The sequence below is a fragment of the Genypterus blacodes genome, unplaced genomic scaffold, assembly GCF_046128005.1.
Source record: "Genypterus blacodes isolate CSIRO-AG114 ecotype Tasmania unplaced genomic scaffold, CSIRO-AGI_Gbla_v1 ptg000061l_1, whole genome shotgun sequence".
Taxonomy (NCBI): Eukaryota; Metazoa; Chordata; class Actinopteri; order Ophidiiformes; family Ophidiidae; genus Genypterus; species Genypterus blacodes.
In genome coordinates this window covers 777006-786732 of record NW_027466873.1, presented here as the reverse complement: position 1 = coordinate 786732, position 9727 = coordinate 777006, and the positions used below count along the sequence as shown (strand labels likewise).

The 9727-nt window shown below is 41.3% G+C and overlaps 1 long non-coding RNA gene across 2 annotated transcripts; it reads right to left on the bottom strand.

Annotated features, from left to right (window-relative positions):
- Positions 1-2570: 2570 nt before the first annotated feature.
- Positions 2571-9168, bottom strand: LOC143003538 (uncharacterized). 2 transcript variants are annotated; one of them, XR_012963879.1, is made up of 3 exons: positions 9082-9168; positions 4470-4544; positions 2571-3863 (listed from the first exon to the last, which is right to left on the bottom strand). It is a non-coding gene; the product is annotated as an uncharacterized LOC143003538 (long non-coding RNA). The 2 variants fall into 2 exon arrangements; XR_012963880.1 differs by lacking the exon at positions 9082-9168 and adding an exon at positions 4649-4787.
- Positions 9169-9727: the final 559 nt, after the last annotated feature.

The following is a 9727-nucleotide window of genomic DNA, read 5'->3' as shown; positions in this document are numbered from 1 at the left end:
TGAAACGATTGGTGATGAAACCCTCTTTTCAAAACCACGTCTGTGAAATCCATCATGGTTTTCACAAGCTTTCCCTGATGATTAGAATTGGCCGTAGTGTCAGCGTTCCCACCAAATCAGAAACATACTTCTTCTGGCCCGACACGCTTGTGCGCTCTCACAAAGTGTCTCAGCTGCTAACCCCGTGATTTATAAACGTTTATCTCACCACAGTGGATGAATCAAAGGCCTGGGAAAGGGAAGGAATTAACAGAAAGGTATTTAGCTTTTCTCCAGTGGCCTAATTTTGAAAAACCACAGTATTCATAAAGCCACAGTGCATAATTATGTTTTTATAGCTGTATAAACTATGTTACCTTGTAATTTCATGGTTACACACATTGCAATTTTGAGACCCCAGTTTTGCTAAGTCTTTGTTTGTTTGCTTAAATTTGTAAGAAGTTATAAAACACAACACACTTTTAGTCTTAATTGTATGCTGTATTAATATGCTAAATATTTATCCAAAAGTTACAACCACAACATAGATTATGATATACTGTATATGTAGTATTTTATTCTTCTACACCATAAGATTATAAAGAGAGAACAACCATTTTTAGTACATTTGATTGATATGTTTTAATCGTGTTAACAAACATTTCCTTAAACCTGTGATGACTTCATTTTTCAGTCATTCCTGATAGCAATGGATGTACTTTTTTTCTGGTCTTATATTTTTTATTGAAGCAAGCATTTAACATGACGCATGCAGATATGGGACATTTTGGAGATCATTTTTTTTATAGGAAGGGGAGAAAGGGAGAGAAATAGAGAAATGAAAGACGGTTGTATATTTATTATTATTATTATTGTTGTTTAACTTTTTTTGAAGAGAGAGAAAGGAGAACTTCGACCCTGGAGCAAAATAGGCAATGTATTGTTCAAGTAAATTGAAACAGAAACAGCGATGGCCTCATAGGTACAGTTTTACAGCGTGATGTCAAACAGCAGTGTAGGCAGTTTACAGATTGCATCATAGGCTGTCTTGAAAAAAAAAGAGAGGATATCCCACCCAAAGACCCGACCCATCCCAACAGTCACACAACCCCCACATTCACACAACCCCTCCTGTAATAAAAAGTAAAACAAAATAAAAAGATTTAAACGTAGGTGTTCAGGTTTTCAGTCAGTGGTCTGGAATGGGATGTGATTCTCCTAAACATATTATAATATTATAAAATAGAATTGAGTCTTCTTCTCTGGTGTTTCAAAACTCCAGGCTTTCTTTTCTGTGGTAATAGTCAGTGAGAAATTCCATGATTCCTAAACAGGATTCCAGCCACAAGGAGCAGCACGAGGAACAAAGTTCTGTTACATCCACAGCCATACAATCTCTTATGTGTTCATATAGAAATGAGATGTAATTAAATGAAAGAGAAGATATCTAGATTTGAGTGAGTGGTTCAAGGTGACACGAGGTGAAATACTTCCAAGGATTCATTTTGCAGTCTCGGAAAAGCAAGTGACTCTTGATGGCAGTGGGACACTTATTCCACAATCCGGGAGCCAAAGGAGCAAGGTCGGGGATGATGTCTCCTGTCCCAGCAGCTAGTGGAAGATAGGTGCTCTCGTTTGAACCCAGAAATGGAAATGATGACGGAAATAATGACCAACTGCTGCAGTAATATAGGCAAACAAAAAGAGATAGGTTTTTTTTTTTGTTTTTATTTAACAGAAATAGTGTTGGAGCCCTAGAGGGCCTTAAAGCTTGAGTGGAAGGCGCTGCAGCAGAGGGGAGAAGAGCAGGCAGAGAACATTAATCAACCTGCTGTCGAAGTGTGTGAGCATCAGCTTTGACTGATGGTGTTTTGCTTTTTCACGCCTGAATGACTCTTTGCAGGACATACATGCCTCTGTGCATCCACAAACCCATTCAGATAATGAGTGTGTGCTATGCCGCATTGCAAGAGGACTCGTTTGGTTTCTGTCACCAACACCAAGTCAAGGTCACAAGCCATTTCATAGAAATATCTTCCTTCTTTTGCTGGAAGCTTAAACTCGAATTTTCAGTAAATGTGTTAAACCTCATAAATCCACCAGATGGGATCAAAGAGGTTGCTGTTGTTTTCTAACATTTAAGTCATGTATTCTTAATGTCAGACCTCAAATAAATATGCATTATTGCAGGTTTGAGTATTTTTTCATCATCGTATTTATCATAAAATGGAATGTGCATCATTATATGTTGCCCCGAAGAGGACAAGCTGGTATAGTGAGTGGATGGATGGATGGATGGATGGACGGATGGATGGACGGATGTGTGGATTCATACAGCAGGGGGCAGCAGATCTCCACTTTTCCTGGACTGCAGCTCTGTTCAGCCTCTCCCAGATTTCCCTTCACCATTTGATGAGACGTGATAAATTCATAACTTCACCGTGTTTTTATGTGAGACAGTTACAATAAAGTCACATTTCACATTCACATTGCGCACATTACACCTAGAAAGAAAGTAACAACTCAAGCTGATAATTCAAATTCATTTTTGGTTGCTTTATAGAATATGGAATGTATGGCCCATTGTGCTTATTAAAACGTGCCCCTCCTGGTTAAACAGAGTTATTGTTGGGTTTATGGAGTGGTGGCCCGTATCACCAGCTGAGTGTTAATGCAGCTGTGGGAAAGCAGAGGTGAGCTGCAGAGGTCGTAAATCTTCCCCGACTTCACAATGGTGTTTGGTTTTAACCGACAGTGTGATACGACTTCAAAGAGGAGTCCTGTCTCCAAATGAACATGTTGCCTTCACTGACACAGCTTTAGCTTGGACAGCTGTTTCAACTGTGTACGCGTCTGTGTGTGCGTGTGTGTTCGGCTCGGACCTTAAGACTGACATCACAGGGCCACCAACCAGGAGTGTGGGTGTCACAGCATGGTGACTGACACCTTTTGGATGTTTTGTGTGTGTGTGTGTGTGTGTGTGTGTGCTTGCTTCTGCAATGCACAGATTTGGTATGATCCCATCCGAAAGACAATGGCTGTGTTTTGACATGTGGTGCCACAAACACTTTGTACGTTACAGACATACGTACATTTGAAAACACATCTATTGTACAGTGATATTGTACAGTCACTTGATTCACTCACTTGATTATGGCTGTTGTACAACACCAATGGTGGAAGAACGTGTCATGCTATTTGTCTTGCTATGTTCGGCCTCAAAACTGATAGAAATGCTCAGATGTCTGAAAGGATGTAATGGACTGAACAGGATACGTTCCTGATACTGCAGGCAGATGATGAATCTTCTCTCTTGCAGCTGGATAGAATAAATGGACATTTTTTGCTTTCAAAGATTCCATATATAAACCTGAACAATTCTGTGCGAACAGCTTAGAATGAATAAAATGCCTGCTATGTTTGTTAGGTTTCAAAGTGATTCAGTGAACATTTTAACATCTGTAACTTTTGGCCTCTTCTATCCTGTTGAATCAGTCTAGGCTGGTCATGTGTTGGAGGACCTGCAGGGTGTTTAAACATTCCTGTACAGTGATACTTTCTTGTCTTTTTATCGTATTTGGTAGTCTCTGTGCTACCTTTCATCTTTCTCCTTCACCCCCTTCACTCGCTCTCTCCTGTCATGTCTCAATCTTTCGTCCTCGCTCTTTCCTTCCCTTCTCTCTGTGGTGTTGGCCGTCTTTCCGTGTCAGAGACTAAGCAAACAGGGTCGTGTGTGAGCAGCCTCATAACTCCACGTTCCTCAGAGACTCTCAGCTCTCGGATGAGTGCAGCTGCTTCTTCATTTGTCGGACATGTTCGGCATTCTCCAGATACCACAATGAGGCTCCAGGGCTTTTTCTGTGTTCTGGTTTGACCTTTTATACCTGTAAAAGGGATTCAAAGAGGAACACATTATTACGGGTACAATGCAACCAGGAATGGTTATCTCTTGGAATGTTTTAATAGCTGTGCTGATGCCTAACCTTCAGTACTGTTTATAAAACAATACTTTTCTCTTCTGTTCTCTTTAAATTATCCATTTATCCAATTTATGAAATGAAACATTGCAATCACTTACCCTAGAAACATCCTTCATCTGCTATCATCCCCTATAAATCAGATAAACATATGTGAATGGGATGTTGTATGTAATGGTCAATGTCATTACTAGTTTGTATAATAGACAGACGTCAACGTAACCACAGAAAGACTTCAGGCTCAAATGGATGAACTGGCCATTTTATGTTGGCTTCAACAGCCATGCAAGAACTTTGCCTCTAAAATCTGCAAAACATTATTTAAATTGGGAAATGTCAGTTTCAAGAATAACAAAGACCAAAACAGGCAATGCCCACTGGAGCAGTGCTGGACTGCCACTTAGTGAATACTTGCTGCTACAGACACTGTGGTCAGTATTGGTTTGATAGCCCTCAACTCTAGTCGCCATGTATAGAGTGCAAGCTTGCTGAGCACATGACTCATTGACTCACAGAAACGTTTGGCGGGTGTAAGGTTTCAGTCCAGGCGTGAGAGAGGGAGGGAAGGGAGGTTGCAACAGTGGGAACCTAGAAGAAGAAAAAAGAGAAAAGAGGAGGAAATGTTGGGCGACAGAGCAGAAAGAGGAGTGAAGGAGCAGAGGGAGGGGGGACAGAGTAGAAAGTGAGGAGACCTGTGCAGGCCGGTCCCATGGCTAACACAGAGATCAGCAGGGGGCCGGCATGTGTTTCCATCAGCTTGATCGGGGGGATGTGCATAGCTCTACCCCTCCTTCCTTCATCTCCTGTCTTCAGTCTCCTTGACCCTGCACTCCTTCACCCTGCAGGCGTGAATCATCAGACGAGCATATATCTCCATTCACCCCCCCCCCCCCCCCCCCCACCCCCCCCACCCCCCACCCTCACACACACACACACTGCTCATCTTCTCTCTCTCTTCTGTTTTGCCTCTAGGTACCTTTCACCTCCTTACACAGTACCAACACGCAGTACAGCTTCTGTTCCGATTGTTACATGACACAATAATAAACCTTGAAATTGGCACAAAACAACATATGTTCATTCTGAGTAATGCACCTAGATTATATTAACGTAAATGTAGGCAGTTTGTGGACAGTTGTTACACACAAAATGGGTTCCTTGGTACAATGAAGAACAGTTCCGGTGAGATTTCCTGTGGTAAGAGAGGCACTGTAATCCCTCCTGCTCTCTCATCTGTTCCTTGGTGCATCTGTTGAACACAAGCTCTGGAAAAACAAGTGATGAGCAAATGTGTGGTTGTGTGCTGTGCAGGCGGCCTCGCATAGCTGCGTGTGTGAGTGCACATGGACAGATGACAAAGACGACTGTATGCTTTTGTCAACTGAATCCCATATGCAATAATTTTCACATGTGCACTTAGTTCTGTCCAGACATAACCGACACTCACAAACCCACACTGACGCTCTAGTCAGTAACCTTTACAGTGAAGCGCCCTGACGACTCCTCCGCTCCGTTCTCACTGGCTGCGTGCGCCGTGCAGAAGCAGCACTGCTGAGTTAAGAGTACTGCTGGAATGCATTTGCCTTTCACCGTAGGAGATTTGCTGCTACACGCCAGAACAGTTATCCACAACTACAAATACATACACTTCCAACTTCTTGTACGGATGTTGTTGACTTTACTTTCCAGAGTGCTGTTAGTGAACCACAACACAGAGCACAGAGGTGCTGCACAAACCCTTATACTTTGTATTTATAATCCATCTCGGAAATCATTACAAACATTACATTAACCGCAAAGGGATTATAATGCCATATTCAGCAAGCAAACCTTGGAAATACTTTTTGTTGCACCTCTTTGCTCCAACGTTGTAACCTGCTAACTTGGGCGCCAAATGTTCCAATGTTCCTCTCAGGTATGCGGGCAGTTTTACACAGGCCTTAGAATATATAACCCAGTGCTCATTAACATGATCTTTAAATGAAGTGAGGAAGCCTTAGGCTTGAAAAATCTATCCTGTCTAACCTGAACATCTTGGAAATGTTTGTACTTTGCATATAAGGCTCCCACAGCCGCGTCGTGCTGGCAGGGTTTGTGGTTCAAACCAGACTTGTGCAAGTTGCGGATGTGAAGAGTCTGCCAGTGACCAGTGGTTACACCAAAAAGTTCAGTTCAGTTTCACTGTGAGTAACATGACTACCTGATGGTCGAACTCACTAAAATGTACCATCTGTCAAACTGAAAGACAGTCAGAAAGTGTAAACAGATGAAGGCTGTATTGGTTTCAGCCTGGTGGTTTGTACTCTCAGCACACCTACAAAGCAACACAAGCCACCGACCACATCTCCTCCATCTCTGGCCTCAGTTTGCCTGAGGTTTCCCCTTCAAGTACCTTCGCTCGCACCTTGCAAGCCACAAAACACTAACTGACTTGGGGAAGTGACAAATTGAGGGGTTTTGGCAGGCTGCTGGTGGTAAAACACGCATGTTTATATGGGAGGATCCCACAGAACCACAGACATGTCCCCCACAGCCAATGAGAGAGGGAGTCTGAGGGAGGAGGTCTATCTATCTATCTATCTATCTATCTATCTATCTATCTATCTATCTATCTATCTATCTATCTATCTATCTATCTATCTATCTATCTATCTATCTATCTATCTATCTATCTATCTATCTTTCTATCTATCTATCTATCTACCTGTCTGTCTGTCTGTCTGTCTGTCTATGTCATATGTGTTGAGTAAATGTAAACAAAAACTGGACTTCCAAGTACAGTTTCACATTTATGGTATTAGATTGTAAGGTGTGCTTTCTAAACCAGTAATTAAGGACTGACACATACATGTTTAGATTTTGATATACATGGAAATTAAGGAAATAAATGAAAGTGACATCCATGTAAACATCTTAATTGCATAGTGCTATTTGCTGATTATGTGCATTTTACTTAATTGCATTTTTCACTGTCAATAAGGACAAATACTCCTAGGACTGAGTGCATGTAAATGTGCAGAGTGTCAATCTATGGCTCACAGCAGCACACTCACTCATGGGGCTGGACTGTCAAATAATTAAAGCAAGACTTTTCTAGAATCTAAAATGTGCAAGTGGTAAAAAAAGAAAAACCCAATATAAGTGTCCTTCTTCCGTCTGACTTTTCCATTGATGTCTTTTACACCAGGCATCTTCAAACCAATAAACCGCTGAGAGACATTGTCTTCAGTCTGCCCTGAGTTGGGCTCAGATTTCCTGGCCAAGACAAAACTTAAAGACACTGACAAAAAACGTCTGACCGAGGCGAAACCTAACCCAGCACATGTCATTGTGATTCAGAAATATTATATGATTTAGAGGGTGGAGAGCACAGGGCTATGGAAACGCTGAACTCAATGGCAGGGCACACAAAGGACGTCTGTTCTTTCACAATGGAAACCTTGTTTTTCGTGAGTGCCTTGGAGAAAAGTAAAGAATAAACAACAGTTTGCTGTCCCTGTCTCAGGGCTGATTGTATCTCTGAAGGGACACCATTTCCCAGATGGAAATAAAGTGGATTTATACTCATCCAAGGCAAAAGTTATTGAATTTACTCTATAGCTCATTGTGAGGGGTGAAATCCACAAAAATCACCGCAAGTGTTGAGAAAAGTTCAAGTGCAGCTATAAAAGACAACAAAGTGGTTGAAGTTCAAATCTGGTTAAGTGACGTGTAAATGCAATTTTCAGAGGGACACTGGTCCTCTGTCCTCTCTGCTCGCTGTCACTGCTTTCAGGAACAGAATTTCCTGCCCTGCGCTAAAGTGTCCAGGTCAGCAGGACGGATAATAGAGTCTTTATATCCTCAAGTCCAGGTGAAGAAATCTGTTACGCACACCCAAGGAAATATGGAACTTTACTTTTCATACTTTGTACATCAATTTAACCACTGCTACGATTTTCCTCAGAGCACAAATGGATATTTTATAGTAGATTGAATATTTGACATTATTTGGAAAACAACATCTTTGGAGTTTCTTACCTAGACATATTGCATTTAAAACTAAAACCATCATGGCTACTGATGAATTTATTTGCTGTATTGTAAAAACCTTTAATCTCCAAATTGTCAACATTTAGGAGGAACACGTGAGAGTGTTTTTTAAAGGATTTTAAGCATAAAGAGGTGGGAATCTTACATGAAACCTGTTTCATGTACCAATATTAGTCTTTCTAATTTCACTTGGCTCTACTCAAGCAAACCACAGAGCACTGCACCCTAAATGAAAAGTTGTGAGCTTTCTCAAACATAACACAGCACGTGGATTGTAGGTTTGCTGTATTGCTACACTATAACACACACTTAACCCCCAACTGGAGTTTGATGGACTGCGTTGAATGTAAACATACTGCAGCCTTTACTGTCATTATCAACCAAACAGCTGGCCAAGTCAAACCTCTCAAACTGCTCTTTGATGTTGTTTCATTTGGTCAGTAAGCAAACAAAAAGTGAGCTAAGGGAGATTAATGACCTTTGCAGCTCACCTCTGCTGTAACCGCAGCTGCTTTACTGGAAGAGCTGCCACACATTAACCTAAAGCAAACAGGAAGATAAATAAATAAATTGCATCATGAAACCCGCGATTCCACTATGCTAAAAAACCCTTAAAAGAATTCCTGGACCCTTTCCCTTTTCCCTTTTCCATTCCATAACTACATCCAATAGGTACAAGATTCATATGAGACACAATCAGCTCAAGGAAAATGAAAACTGCTATGGTGAGTTTATGGACAACAAACATTGACGTAGAAGACTACAGCTGCATTGGGCAATATCCCACATAATGCTGATATTGTGTGAGGCCTCTACTAACAGAACTGAGCAGGAATATGTACAGGACACATACTTCTCTTTTGTGTCTTCAGCAGTCCACGAAAGAAATATATCGGCCACAAAGAATAATAGGTTTTCTTCCTGATTGCTGTTTTTTTTCCGGCAGAGTAATTTAAATAGCAGGGAACAGGCTTTCTTTTAAAGGACTGGCCAGGTTTTCATCAAATCACTGCCATCTTGATTACCTCTCTATCCACCAATCTGCCCAGCAATCAGCAGCAATTAGCCTGAATAAAAAAAACTCCCTCTCTACCTCCAATACGCGTTTTGTTCCGACTTATCAGTCTGGTCCTGGCACTGATGGCACTGGCTGTTCAAGTTCCTGTGATTACCTTCGGCGTCATCTGAGCCACTATCTCCTCTCCTCTGTACTGAGGCCAAAAATGTGCCGGGGGTGGGGTGGGGGGGTCTAATGGGCCAAAACTTGAACGGTCCAGATGGCTGCAGAAGAAATTGGTCTAAGCTGACAGTTTATCTAGGCATCCGACAATTACAGCCTCCTACCGAAATAAAAGGCAACATTTGGATAGTTCATTTAGATCTTAACAATAGAGAGGAAATGTCAAAACACATTCCCACACACACAAATGGAACCATATGGCAGTTATTTTACCTGGGCCCAGTTCAAAAACGGCTATTTAAAGTGTATGGAAAATATAGCAGTATAGTACTTTGTATTGTTTATACTGTATAAAGCGATGATAAAAGAAACTTATTTTCATTGATATCACTATCACTAATATGTTTAGAAAAGTGCACTACAAATGTATTATAATTATTAGGATTATTTCTGCTTTTCTTCTTTTCCTTCCTTGTTTATTAAGCTAACTGTGCAATGGGAAAAACAAATAGCTTGTTTACTTCAGCAGCATCGTACATACATACAGTGCCCACACCCC